The 15,592-nt window shown below is 37.7% G+C and overlaps 1 protein-coding gene across 4 annotated transcripts in view; it reads left to right on the top strand.

Moving 5' to 3' along the window:
- PIP5K1B (phosphatidylinositol-4-phosphate 5-kinase type 1 beta) overlaps positions 1 to 15,592 on the top strand; it is a 310,533-nt gene that overhangs the window by 59,494 nt on the left and 235,447 nt on the right. The gene's annotated exons all lie outside the window — the stretch shown is intronic.

The raw sequence follows: 15,592 nt of genomic DNA, 5'->3' as shown, positions 1-15,592 counted from the left end.
AGTGTTCATCTATTCATTGCATTCAGCACCTAAACAGTGCATTATTTTGGGGGATATTCAGTTCAGCCCATCCACTGTGGGAGAATTCACAGTACTATTGATTACATAGGATGACATTTCCACTTCTAAATGTCATCTTATTTTCCTAACTTGTTGTTTTAATCATCTCTTATGCTAGATTTTGAGATCCATTCTGTTTGAGGACCTGTAGTTCAATGAATGAGTTGGGAGTATAACATTTGTCTCATGAAGTTGCTATATTTGTGTAATAATAAACTTAACTCATCAAGGTACTAGTGTACGCCTTTAGAATTTGGGTATCTTTCTACTGAATGCTTTAGGGATATAAACATTTATTTTACTGGATTTTCATACTCCTGTTTAATGCTATAATGTTACCTTATATATTCTATCAAATATTGTAAGCTCAGACAGATTAAGCAATAATTTGTCAAAACAAAAAGAAATAATGCTAGCAAAGACAAAGAATTTATGCTAGTTACAGGTGATAAACTAAAGCTTTCCTTGTCCTCACCTTCATTCTGTGGTCTCTTAACCATAAATATCAATGTAGCAAAGAAAAATTGATTTTATGTTTGAAATTGTAATTACTTTGATTTCTTTAGTGATGGTTATTTAAAATACTGAAGCATTTTAAGCATATTTGACATTTGCATTTTAAAATAAAACTGATTTTTTTTTAAAAAGTGGAGAAGGCCCATGTAAATCCCTGCCTTTTAGAACACGCATTCCGAATATGGTTTTAAAGCATTTCAACAAAAATGCTTTGATAGAATGCTACAATCACTGCTCATTATCTTGAATTCACTTGCAGGTCATTCGTTCTTAACTGTTTTTTTTTAAAAAGTGAGTGTTTACCATGTTTTTACTCCAAAGGAAATCAGTTACAATTGTTTATAATGGGTGCTTATTTAAAAATGAAAGCTCTGAGAAAAACTGCGCTTCTAATTTTTAATATTTCAAACATTACAGATGTTGGCATTGTGATGAAACAGAACTTGCCACTAGTAACATGTTAATGGTATTTTCCACGGAGCAGTTGGAGATGAAACTGTGTTATAAAATATTTATTAAAATGCTTATATTTCACTGGAAATTTGAGGGTGTACCTGTACTGTACTGAATTCTGTGTTCTAGCAAATATTTCATAATGATGCCTAGTACAAATTTTTATTAATGCAACATGGAGAAAATGGTCGTTCTCTCGTGTCTGATTTGGATTAAAGCAAAATTCCAAGCAGAAGTGCCAGAGCTATTTTTAAATGTACAAGGCATGCATTTTTTCTTTTAAGATAAATTCTCCATCAAAATAGGACCTAAGATTTAAGAAACAAATATAGTTTATTATGGCTATTTTGTGTTTAGAGAAATACTAATAGATTATAGAAAGTGATTTGCCATTTATGGAGAAGGACCAAAAAGCACATTAAAATATCTAATTTGTTAGTAACTTTTAAAAATGCAAACTTAAAAAAAGTGCCACTTTTTGTTATCTAAGTCTAAGGCTAAGAAGAATGATCATACCAAGGTTGAAGCAGAGGTGGAGAACAAGCACAGTCAGATCTGTTGGGAATGTCAATTGATGTAGACTTTCTCAAGGGTGATGTGTTTACAAGAAGCCTTGCTATACATATCCTCTGATCTAGCAGTTCCACTGCTGGGAATTTAACCTTAGGAAGTAATTGGACAAGGGGCCAAAAAATAAAGACAATGATATTGATGATAGCATTGTTTCTAATCTCAAATATTGGAAACACCTTAAATTTCCATTAGTAGATAATCCATTAGTAGAAAATCAAATCAAGGTACTGAGTACCTTGTAGCTGTATAGAATGATATTGCGTAGGAAAAGATGTCATAATATGGTAAGGAGGTGACAACCTGGTATGTATAATATGGTTAAAAAAAGAATGTGCACTAAGACTTGGTGGATATCTATAACAAAATGTTAACAGAGGCTACCACTGAATAATGGATTGCAGGAAACTTTTACTTTGTTTTTTGCTGCTTTTTTATATATGAAATAAAAACATCTCTTATAAGCAAAAACTATTGTTATAAATGTATCTATCTTTGATTTAGCACTTCTACTTTGAATAAGCTGTCCAAAAAATGAACCTACAAAGATCTTATATAATGTTCAATGCAGCATTGTTAAAAATAGTTGAAAAAAATTAACCTACCTGCTTATTCCCTGTTAGAAATATGTATAAGAAGGTCATGGGATAGCCATATTTCACGGCCATTGAAATTGAAGATGTAATTCTATATTTACTGATATGGAAAAGGTGTTTACAACATATAATATGGAAAGGGCAGGTTAGTAAACATTGCATTATGTAGATAGGTAGGTATGTACACAGGTAAAAATCTGGAATGCTTTTTATTACAATGTCAAAAGTAATTGTTTCTGAGTGATGGGGTTGTGAGTAATTTTCAACCATTTTTTTCTATGTGTGTATTTAAAAATTTTTACAATAAATAAATATATCTTTATTACCCAAAAAAAGTAAAAATCAACAACATCAGATATCAAAAAGGAGAAGTAACCAAAAAATATTGTTAGGTACTATAGGAAACACTATGGAGATAGGTGAAGTGAGTGGTACTAGGAAAATTTACTTTATTAAAGTGGTCCCAGGAGACAGAGTCAGTAACCATGATAGAAATGAAAATGTTATCAAAAGGTGCTATCTAAATTCAAAGTGCAGGCCCCCAGATGGCCCCAGTAAATTCTTCAAACATTCAGGGATATTGATATTAAGTAGGGCAACTATATAGTTTATCGAAGGGAGCTTTAATTGAGAGAATCAGTATAAACTAGAGTGCCCCATGTAAACCTGACAGATGGTCACATTACTATTTCAACTTTTTCTAAGTATAGAACAAAAGACAGACTTTCAAGATTTTTTTAAGATACCAGAATGATCTTAGTACCAAAACTTCACAAAGAGAGCTGGCATGGGTATGTGCCTGTATGTGCACACACACTGCAGATCAATCTTGATGTAAAACCCTTTCATAAAATACCATCAAATAGAATTTAGCAATGCAGGCCAGGCGCTGTGGCTCACGCCTGTAATCCCAGAACTTTGGGAGGCTGAGGTGGGCAGATCACTTGAGGTCAGGAGTTCGAGACCAGCCTGCCCAACATGGCAAAACCCCATCTCTACTAAAAATACAAAAATTAGCCAGGCATGGTGGCGCACACCTGTAATCCCATCTATTCGGGAGGCTGAGGCAGGGGAATTGCTTGAACCTGGGAGGCAGAGGCTGCAGTGAGCCAAGATTGCACCACTGCACTCCAACCTGGGTGACTGAGCAAGACTCTGCCAAAAAAAAAAGAAAAGAAAAAGAAATAATTTAGCAATGCATTAAATAAATACCATGATCAAGTAGATACATCACAAGAACTTAAGCTTGGCTCAATTTTGGAGAATCTAGTCCACATATTAGATGAAAAAAGAAAAACCTGTATAGTCATCTTAATAGGTTCCAAAAATACTAAAATTCAACATCTACTAGTACATTAATTTGGGCAGTGGTTACATGACTGTTCAAGTTTGTCAAAACTAACTGAACTGTATTATTTAAAAGAGTGAATTTTATTGCACTAAATTATATGCCACTAAAATGAACTTTTAAAGGAATAAATAAAATAAGTTTATGGTAACAAAAAAAATCTGACACATATTCCCAAATAAAAAGAAAAAAATTAAAACTTAGTAAAATAAGTAGAATGTACTCCCATTTAAATCAAATATATGATAAGAATACCGACTTTCACTGAAATTATAAACCTTACACGGAAAGACCAGTCAGGAGATAAGGAAATAATAGACATAAATATTGGGAGGAAGTTACAAAGTTAACATTATTTGCAGATATTTCAAGTGCACAGCTAGAAAGAATCAACTGAAAAATTATTGGAAACAAGAAAAATCAGTAAGATGGATGGCTAGTTATAACTATGCAGGTGGGAATAGAAGTGGGGAGAAAAGGAAAAAGTGGACATATACATGATCCGAAGTTTCCACCATCATTCATATGTATGTGACATACCCTAGGCCCTACAACTAAGCGCTGCAGGACACTTTACCTATAAGACACAGTGGCTGCCCTTTCTCAGAGACCATGTAGCCAGAGACAGGAGTTGGGTATAAATAAAAATGACAAACGACTTTATGGAGCAGTGATCATCAAGGGGTAGAAGAGGAATTCACAGTCCTGGGGAAGGAAGGCACAGACTGTAAAGTAAGGAGAGAGAAGAATGGGTTGTCAGAGGTCACAGCTTGTCCTCAGAGCCTAAGACAGCCTTTAGAACCTTTTGACTAGATCTACCCTATGTTTTACTTTAAAAATTTTTTTTTTAGTTGAACATCTACAATTTGTGAGCATCCACATTTTTAAAAATCTAGATTTTTTTTACCTCTATTAAAAAATTAGAAGCTTGGGCAATGTATGGCATCCTTTTCTCCAAGGGCAACTGTTGGGTGGAATTGAGCAGTGGCTTTCAGCCACCTTTAGGTGCCTGGGTCTCTTCAGTCTGTTAAGTGAAAATGCTCTATTCTCTCAGTGCTGTCACCCATTAGTTATCTATCTGTTGACCCTTGGAGGCATTTCAATAGAAACCCCTGGTGCTGATAATAAAGATAGCGGGCAAACCATCTCCACTCTTGGTCATACAACAGTACTTTTAGAAATTAGCTAGTCATAGTTGCCCTGTTGGGAAAAGCCATGGAAGCATTTGAACAAATGATGAAATGTTAGCCTCAGTAAATGTACAACTTGTTTATTCCCAGTAATGCATCCCTATTTCCCCTGTATTATTTTTTAAATTGAAAAATTATTTTAAAAATTGAAAAAGAAGATTGAGAGGCTATCTTTGTGGGGAACTGACCATTGTCTACATCTTCCTCAATTCATTCTTTCTTTTGAATTCTGAGGCATGTGCAGAATGCTTTTTAGCCCAGGGAGATCTTTCTGTTCTGTGACATATCATTAAGATTAATTGAGCCTTTCGATTTTACATTTTCCAAGAGCAAATTAAGTAGGAAAAATGGGACAGGTTTTCACTGTCACTTATACTGTGATTTTTTTCTACGTCTGATGGCCAGATTTGTTAGGTATTCGAAAAGCAGTAGCATTAATTGCATTTTCCCTTCATTTTTGCTGAAGGGCAGATGTTTTTTATGTTGTTAATGATGGGTTGGGTTAAACATAAGCAGCACACTGAAAGTGTAACTAGCTATTATTTACGAGAAAAGAACAATGTAATTCCCCAGATTTGGCTAATCTAAAGCTAAGGTTTATTTTATAGACTTTAAATAAATAAATATTTATAACCTATAATTTTGCTCTTCTTTTTTTTTTTTTATTTTTTTATTTTTTTATTTTTGAGACGGAGTCTCACTCTATTGCCCAGACTGGAGTGCAATGGTGCAATCTTAGCTCACTGCAAGCTCCACCTCCTGGGTTCACGCCATTCTCTGGCCTCAGCCTCCCGAGTAGTTGGGACTACAGGTGCCTGCCACCACGCCCGGCTAATTTTTTGTATTTAGTAGAGATGGGGTTTCACCATGTTAGCCAGAATGGTCTCGATCTCCTGACCTCGTGATCCACCCGCCTTGGCCTCCCAAAGTGCTGGGACTGAGCCACCGAGCCTGGCCAATTTTGCCCTAGGCTTTTGGTTCCATTTGTCTTTCCTTTTGTATCATTGGTATTTTTCTTACCTCTAGTTACTTCTGGGGAAAGAACAAATGTTTAAGGAAATTCTGTCCTCAAGAACACTTCCATAGCCTGTCACAGTGGCATGACATTGCTTGCTTCCCTCTCGTTCTTCGGGAAAATGCCTACTAGCAGGGTACCAGGCACCCAGTTGGAACTTGAAAAATACTTTTTCAATTTGAATTAGCCAAATTCTTGAAAACATAGCCTATCTCACTGCCTCCAGTTTCTTACCACCTGCCTACGGTGTGGCTCCTCTCATCTGGGTTTTCCACACCTTCTTTCCTAGGCCTCTACTAGACCTCTCTCTCCAGATCACCAGTTCCTCCCCCGACCCCTGAAAAATCAACAATCGTTATTTCTTCAGCATTTCTGACAAGTGATCTCTGTCCTTCTTTATGCAACAAGCAGCACTCGTGGAATATAATCAGAAATACTCTTTATTTTTGCCCTTTCCTATAAATGTATTCAGTGGGGAAAGGTCTTCCCTGGCTTCTGAATGAAAATTCAAGAACCTTTCTTTCTGCTCACTCTTAGGCAATAAAATGTCCCACTGCCATGTCAAATCACTGTTTCAAGCTGGTATCCCAAGTGTCCAGTGCTATGTAATTAGCTAAGCCTCCGACTTCATTATACTTACTCCTCTCCCTCAGGAAGGGGAGTGGCAAGTTAAAAAGCTCAGCTCCTAAGGAGGGGCATGATTCTCTTCCTCTCTTTTCCTGCTGTTTGCCACCAGTCCTCCTGCACCTTGGTGGGGTCCGACTTCTCAGGGTTAAAATAAGGATGAAGGAGAGAAGGATCTAGAATAATTTGAATATTGACTTGGTTGTCTGGAGAGATTGTTGTGCAGTTCATGCTCAAAGAAGTGTTGTAGTACAGGGGTCCCCAGCCCCCGGGACGTGGACTGGTACCAGTCTGTGGCCTGTAAGGAACCAGGCCACATAGCAGGAGGTGAGTGGCGGGCCAGCGAGCCTTACTGCCTGAGCCCCGCCTCCTGTTGGATCAGTGGCAGCATTAGATTCTCACAGAAGCACAAACCCTGTTGTGAACTGTGCATGTGAGGGATCTAGGTTGCTCACTCCTTATGAGAATCTAATGATCTGAGGTAGAAGAGTTTCATCCCCAAACCATCCCCCTTGCACTGCCCACCCCATCCCATGGAAAAAATGGCCTTCCATGAAACTGATCTGGTGCCAAAAAGGTTGGGGACTGCTGCTGTAGTGGGTTTGGGGTAGAACTGAGTTCATGCGTAGATGCGTTTGAAGAATCTGTGGAACAAATAGTAGAAATGTCTCATAAGTAACTATGACAGTCTGGAGATGTCAGCCCTATCTAGAGATAGAAATTTGAGAGATATCAGCATATTGATCATAGTTAAAACCATGGGAGTGGTTACTGTTTCATAGAGAAAGAGTGTGAAGTGAAAGAGGAATCTAGAGATCAACATTAGGGAGCAATCCTTACAGATTTCATCAACCATCCTAGCTCTCTCTTGGATGCCTTTTTCACCCTGAAGAAATCATTGGCTCCTTCTGAACCTCAGATTCTCTGCTGATGAAAGTTAGTAAGGGTGATTTCTAAAGTCCCTTTCAGATCTGACATGTTGTGGTTCTATCCCTTTGCATTAGTTTTCACAACTGCTTTGGGACAAATAGGGCATTTACTAATTGCTTAATTTTATAAACTCGCTAGTATCTGTAAGCCCATACAATTATATGGACCCCTCATCTATCTTTCTGATAAGCAGAATGGCTATCCTGTATACCTCAACTCCACCAACAGTCTTCAAAGAAAACCTGGAACACCTTGAAAATGGCAGCTTGGAGAAACCCAGTTGTATTTCATGTGTGTCAACAGGGAATGATGATTAAGAGCTCAGCTTCTGAAGCCAGACCCCTGGGCTCAAATTCCTCTACTGTCACCTGAGGCAACTTAGTTAACCTCTCCTTTCTGTGTCTCATTTCCCTTATCTATAAAATGAGGGTAAGAATCCTAGAAATGGAATGAGTTAATATACACAAAATACTTAGAAAGGTACTTGGCACATAGGCCCTCGCTGGGTGTGAACTGCCATCGTGTGATAATGATAATGATAAGACAGCCTTCTCTGATGAAAAGTGTCTTAACTGCAAGGGCTGAAGAAGGTTACTATCTTAGACTTTTAGTTTCAAAAGCAGAGTGAAGAAAAAAAAACCTGTACCATTTCCTAGTAAGTGGGAACTTTCAGATGGCTGAACTCTGTGGGTGATAAAAATTCATTTCCTACTATCAAATTGAGCTACAGTTGAAAAAGTTGTGGATACTGAAATACAGTTGTATTCAGTTTATAAATCTGTATGGGGTAGGAGGAATTAGAACATACTCACCCTTAATATTTTTTCTTTTTGTTGCATTTACTGGTCATATTTAGCTCAAAGGAAAGCTGCATGAAAAGAGAAGAAACTGCCCGCTCTCTCTGTAATATGCCTTTTTATCTTAAAGCATCTTAGAGGCTAAGGAATTCTTGGCTGTAAAGTTGTCACCTTCTAAAACCAAAAAATTTCCCTAAGGCATGTTGCTTATGAATCTCTAGGTTTGCGGCAGCAGCTTCAAACTTCTTTTGAACATTTGACCTCCTCCTCCAAACATCCCTCTAGATGTCAGCTACATGGAGGGAAAGACACACCTTAAGGAACAGTAACTACCGAGACTTCTTGAATCTTCTCTCAGTTTCTTCCTCTTTGCTCTTCTTATTCTATCTGAGAGAGGCTGGGTTCAACCTGTTTGTCAGGCACAGCCAAATATGTGTCCCCCTGCAGTTTATTGTATGCCAAGAAGGATGGTGACATGACAGCAGTAATTCAAAATGGGGTTTTAAGTGAATAAATAAGAATAAGCCTTTGGGATTAGTCCCGATTGAAAAGTTCAGTGCTACTGGGGAGGGTAGCCGCTACTGTTGGGGATTGACAAATGGCTTGCTGCAGGGAATAGTATTCACTGATCCAGCTGCATTTTAGTTATTGATGGCCTCTCTGCCCCAGTGCCCATCTCTCTTCCCAGACACACAGATTCTGCTGCAAAGATCTTAGAAATGTGGTTTTGCCCAATTATCCTACTCAGAAACTGTGCCTGCTTGTATATGAACCTTCCAATTCATAGTTTTTAGACCACAGAAAATGTATAGCTCTATAATTACTATATAACCTTAGGGAAGGAGACGAAGAATTTCCTTCCACAGAATCAAACTGAAAGTAAGAAAACAGAGGAAGCCTTCTGGTAAGAGTGGTAGAAAAAAGGTAGGATCATTTTGTGATCATGGCACTGAATATGTGAATAAAAACTCTGTTATAGGCCCTTTACTGTTTGCAAGGCCTTTTATGGACACCACAGTATTTTATCGTTACAACGAAAAGGCTTCATCCCCACTTCATAAGTAACAAAAGTGAAGCCTAGAGAGGTTGACAGACTTGCCCAAAGTCCCACTGCTGCAAGTATGATAATCTGACTCCAAGTTTGGTTCTTTCTTTGCTATGGTCTTTCTGTGCACTAATGCACTGAGCTCTTAAGTTTCCAAACACCCACCCAGCTGAAAGGTCCAAGTATATAAATCCAATGAGATTTGCAGCCTTTGCATGTTTTAAAGTTTATACATTATCCATAAAGCCATCAGTTCCCCCACCCCCTTGGCAAATGGATTAATCCTTCAAGGGAAGGATAGCAGACAGGCAGAGAGAAGCATTTCACCAAAGAAAGGGCTATCGATTATACTCTTGGATTATGGTCTAGGAGGGTTTTAATGTCGAAGAGAAGGCACCAAAAAATGGACAGTGAGGAACAAGGAGAGATATCAATCCTGTTTTCTATTCTATTCAAAAGACTTAAGGGATTAGAGACTGGGGGTTAGATGGCTATTTTAATTTAGTATCTTCCTTTATAGTCTCCCATGGAAAAAACTGAACAAAGTAACTACAGTCCACAATTACTTGTTTACTTGAATTGTGCTGAGGGCCTAGCCTGTAAGATTCTTCCATCAAGTCTCTGAGGCCCCTTTCTATCTGTTCACTGTCTCCATAAGAAGGATATATGTCTCCATGCAGTGGTGTGATGGCTTTTCAGTTTATCAAAGTTGAGAGGGCTCAGTAGCCCCTTTGTATACTTCTACCTTGATTTTCTAATCTTTGCTGTTGCTCTGAAGTTTTAAGGATTAGATTAAGTAATTTGAAGGTAGATAACATGGAGGGTGTCTGTACTTAACGAGCCTTCAATAATTATTTGTAAATTGAATGGTTGGTAAATTTCTGAGATCATCTATTATTTTCTTTCATCAGAATAACCAAATAAGTTCTTGGTGGCCAGAATTGTGTCCTTAAATACAATTCTTGTTCTTCACATATGTTCTAACAGCCCACGCTGAGTTCCTATGATGCTACTTTAATTCTGTTCCATTTCATGAATTATTCTAGGAGGATACCACTGAGAAGGCAACAGAGCCGACTTTGCTTGAACAAAATACACAAAGCTTGCAGTTGAGAAAATAAAAGCAATAAAATGGGCTTCATTTCCTCCTTATTGCTTTCTTAGAAGTAACTAACTTTAAGGGTACTATGGGAACAGGGCCAAGAAAAGCTGATGGTTCTATTCTTGGTGATCTGTAACTGGATTCAGACAAGTCTTCAGAGTTTAAGTGAGGTTGCTGGAGTCTACTGGTGTTTAGGGCCCCAGTGAAATGCAACTTTAGGGGTGTGTGTGTGTTTCTCTGTTCTCTCTACTGTCAAGTTAGCTCTCTTCCACTGATACTGTTGTGTGTCAGAGAGATTTGGAAGCTCAGCATTCCAGTTTAGATTTCTGGTTAGTGCTTGAATAAGATATCTTCCTTCCAATTGAAGTACATACATTCTTATCCTATTCTCTCCTTCTCCATTTACATTCCATGGTGGTTTTGTCCATATCAAGAACATTTTAAGATCTAACTTTATATAGAAACGTGTATACATTTCAAATATTTTGATAGTTTTCCATATGTGTACACCCGTGTAAACTAGCACACAGATCAGGATATAGAACATTTTCTTGTAGACCGTCCCAGTCAGTCCTAAGTGTAACCACTATAATAGTCCCCCCTCATACAAGGGGAAACGTTCCAAGACCCCCAGTGGATGCCTGAAACCGCAGAAACCAAATACTATATGTGTATGGCTACATAGTACTAGAGCTAATTCGTCCTTCCATGTTTTATGTCTGGTGCCTCTTTTGTACTTTTATCAATGTAGATTCATTCTACTGGATATCTTCCAGAAGAGGCCAGTTTCATTGCAATTGAAATCTCACTCGGATAGTATCTTTTTTCCTTGATAAACTTCTTCAGCTCTGCTGGAAATGTGGCAACAGCTTCTTCATTGGCAGACATAACCTCTCTAGTAAATTTTATATTTGTCAATCCAAACCTATTCCCAAATCGGTGTAACCATCACTTATTTGCAGTAAGTGGCTTGGTGTCACTCATTTCAGGGGATCCCTTGCTGAAATCTTCATATAGGCTCACTGCTTTCTGATGCAACACATTGCCATGAATTGGAATGCTTTCTGCTCATCTCTTCCACCACAAATTTAATGCCCTTTCCATCTTCACTAAGCACTTATCACACACTGTCACCATAACTTTTGCAATTTGAGGTGCGACAGCAAAACTAGCAAAATTTCTTTTTTCTTCTTCACAACTTCATGGATAGAGGATTTGTTCTTACCACAGATCTTAGCAATCTCAGCATATTTTTTTTTTCACCTTTTCACTTAGAGGAAGCACTTTACAGCTTCTATTTGGCATATTACAATTGCCAGCATCACTACTCTTGTGCTTTGGGGCCACTATTAAGTAAAATAAGAGTTACTCAAACAGAAGCACTATCACAGCAGTCGATCTGGTAACTGAGATGGCTACTAAGTGACTAATGGGCAGGGAGCATAGACAGCATGGATACACTAGTTGTAGGGATGATTCACGTCCTGGGTCAGATGGAGCGCGATGGTACTGGATTTTATCATGCCACTCACTCACAGCACCATGCAATTTAAAACTCGTGAATTGTTTATTTCTGGAATTTTCCATTTGATATTTTTGGACCAACGTTGGCCATAGGTTAACCGAAACTGTGGGTAAGAGGGGACTACTGTATTTTGACTTCTAAGTTGGTTTTGGCTGTTTTGGGACTTCATAACACTGAAGTCATAGTATATGTATTCTTTTGTACTTAATTTCTTTCATTCAACATTATATTGTAACTCATCCATGTTGTTGGGTAAAGAGTTCCATTGTATAATTAAACTGTTTACGGTTGTTTGAGTCTGGAGCTATCACAAATAATAATAATGCAAGAAACATTCTTATGCATGTCTTTTAGTAGACATGCCCTCATTTCTCTTGGTAATATCGTCAGGAGCAGGATTCCTTAGTCGTGGGCTATAAATATATTTTCTTTTAATAGGTACAGCAAAACATTTTTCCTAAGTGGTTGTAACAGTTAACCCTAAGTTCCTATGGTTTTAGAGCAGAGTTTTTGCTGCCATATTTTTACTCTAGGTTGTTGATGCTAATCAATGTGGAATATCGAGGTATTTTCCAGCCCATCTTAGATTATACACATACACACATTTTCGTATTTTACATTCGTTCAGTTTGGATTCAGAGATGGAAATTTGCCTTGTCATATATTCGGAAATTTAATAGTGAAAAATTGTCCTTAGAAATTAAAAGAAAACTGTCTAATAATAATATTTTTCTAAGTGCTTACTCCCTGCTAGTCACTTTAAATATTCTAGTCCCACTTATTCCTCATTGCGATCTTATAAATTAGATATTAGATTGGGAAGTCTGTCCCAATACTAGATATTGTTATGCTCATTTTTAAGCTGTTTGTTTATTTTTATTTTATAAGATGGGGTCTTTCTTGCCCAAGCTGGTCATGAACTCCTGGGCTCAACAGTGCTTCCATTTCAGCCTCCCAAAGTGCCGGGATTACAGACATGAGCCACCACATCTGGCCCTAAACTATTTATTTTTAACCTAAAAATAAGTTATATCTTTTGTTTTAAAATCTAATGTTAATCACAATAATATAACTATTGAATAGATGTCTGGTTTTTGGCTTCGGAGTGAGAATGAATCTTGACTAAGAGTGGTATTTAATTCATGGAGTGAAACCAGAAGGGGGAAATGAGCCAGGGAGGTTCCTTGGATCCTGCCTCTGGCATTATTCATTTGCAGCTGGCTACATTGCATTTTATGGCTGCTATTTTCTCTCATTTGTCCTTGATTCCTTCGAAAGGAAGTAGTAACTCAATATATTAAACACTGCCTAGAATCCTCAGTACTGAACATTTTAATTCTATCAAATTTTTATGAGCATATGGTTGAAAAAGAAAGAAAACCTAGGGCTTCAGTTTCTTAGTTCACATAATGGGTAGTTCCAGTAACACACTTGCATGGGCTGGAGGGCACTCTAAATAATAATAATATTCCTGATATTTAAAAAATATATCAAGGTATGGAGCTCCTAGAATCAGTGTATAAAAGCCTGTTAGACTGGATTTTCAAATAGTAGAGTTATCTTCCCTTTTAGACAAAGCTATATTAATCCATCCTTTCATTCATTATCATGCATTCACACAATGATTCAACAAGTACTTATTGAGTACAATGTGCCAGGCCCTGTTCTAGATATTAAGCATATAACAGAGAACAAAACAAAGGTCTTTCGCTTGTGGAGCTTACCTTCTCAGGAGAGAAAGAGGCAAGAAAATATATACATATATGTCATGTGGTACTCCGGAGGAAAATAAAAACAGAGTAAGGGGCATGCGAATGTACACTTGGTGTTGAGAACTGCGATTGCTTTTTATAAGGAACAGTTATGAAAGCCTCTCAGTCAGTATTAATATTTGTGCTGGGACCTGAAGTGTCAGTCAATTCTCTGTCCCCAACTCTACAAGGACAAGGGTAGAAACTGGGAAACCAGCTAAGATCTCTAATAGGTGTGTTCAGGCAAGAACCAAATAGCATAGATGTTTCATTTTGTGGGCTCATCACCATCCTTCTGTTTTATTAGTAAAGGTAATTATTATGTTTATCCAGACATGGATGAACAATATCTGGCACATTTGAGCCACATTAGTAATAATTTAGTAATATGCAAGTTAACAGTAATATGCTGTGGGTATTATAAAGTGAGTTCTATATTTAATGTTCTTTTGTACTTACCTAATATTAATTTTTTTGTAGACATTTCCTCCTCTCTCCTGTTTTCATTGAATAATTTGTAGCATTCTTTCAGCCACTTACAGTTGAACTTCAGTCATTTGTGTCTCCTGTTCATCCTCTGCGCATCCATGCTGTTAGGTTCTGTTGTTGCCTGGTCTCCCAAATCCATCTCCTTCTTCTGCCTTTCCCAACTTTGGTTTTAGACCTTTCTTTCATCTCAGAATTAGCCATCCTTCTCTAATTCATGTGAAATTCTCTTTCTTTAATCCATGTGAAATTCAGAGAAAATAATACAGGTTTTCAAAATGAGTCTTTGATTCAAATCGGTTCAGATCTTTGTTCTTCCGTGTACTGACTGTAGTACCTTTTGCAGTTTTTGAACCTCAATCATTCCTTCATAAAATGAGCATAACAATATCTACGCAGTGAGGATTAAGTGGGATTATGGAGTGTTTAAAGTACCTAGCAGGGAGTAGGCACTTAGAAAATGTTGTTTCTTTCTACCTTCTGTTCTTCTGCTTCAGATCTCTTAATTTCTACAGCTCTAAATGTGCTCTTTACCTCTCTCAGTAAATAATACTACCATCTCACCAGTTTAAATAAAACAAGCTATGAGTCCCCTTCGAATAATCTGTTTCTTTCACAATCTAAATTTAATCCATCTGCAAATCCTATTGGTTCTAACTCAACACATAGCCTCAGTCTCTCTACTTCTCCCCATTGACACTGCTACAACCCTAGTCCAAGAATCTTATCTGTATTGTTGCCATAGGCCCTGAATTCATCCTTCTGCCTCCACTGTGGTCCTCTTTCAGCCTGTTTTCCACAGAGCCTAAGTGATATTTAAAACATAAACCAGATATCATTCCCCTGCTTAAAACCCTCCAGTGACTTTTCATCATACTCAGAATGAGATCCGACTCTTACCCTCTGCTAACACTCCCCGCTCTTATGCTTCAGCAGCACTGCCCTTCTTTCTTTTTCTGCTTACTCATCAAATTCATGGCTGCCTCTGGCCTTAGCACTTGCTATTCTCTCTGCTTGGAATACTCATTCCCCAGATGTCCACGTGACTTGCTGCTGCTTGTCATTTAGATCTCAGCTCTAATTGTCCCCTGCCTTCTATCAGTAGTGCTCCATCACACCATCTTATTTTTCCTAAGGCTTTACCACTATCTGAAAATAGGCTGCGTTTCTGTATTTTCCCCTCAGTAAGAATTAAAAGTTCTCATACTAGGGCCCATTTCCTAGCAGTGTTTGGCACATAGTAAGTATGCTGGAAAAAAAAACCTTGGCTGACTGAATAAATAAATGAACAAATAAACTCACTTTTAATAAGATATCAAGGTTTCATATTAATTACATGAGCCAAGAATGGTGTTTTTATTTTTAAAATGTGAGGACCTACTGGTTTTCCTTTAATCCTTCATACTTCACACATATGCTTGTGCTGGAACTATGACTGTAAATCAGTATCAATACCATCCCCTGTTTTGGCTTTCTCCCCTAACCTAAACAGTTCTCATTTACTTTTCTCTTCATCTCCACTTCCACACTGTCACCTTCGTGCAAATTACCATCCTCTCTGGCCTTTTTTCTGTAAGGTTTTAA

The sequence above is a fragment of the Trachypithecus francoisi genome, unplaced genomic scaffold (assembly GCF_009764315.1).
Source record: "Trachypithecus francoisi isolate TF-2019V2 unplaced genomic scaffold, Tfra_2.0 Lachesis_group16, whole genome shotgun sequence".
Classification (NCBI taxonomy): Eukaryota; Metazoa; Chordata; class Mammalia; order Primates; family Cercopithecidae; genus Trachypithecus; species Trachypithecus francoisi.
Note: the sequence above shows the minus strand (reverse complement) of the source record. Positions and strands in the feature narration are given on the sequence as shown.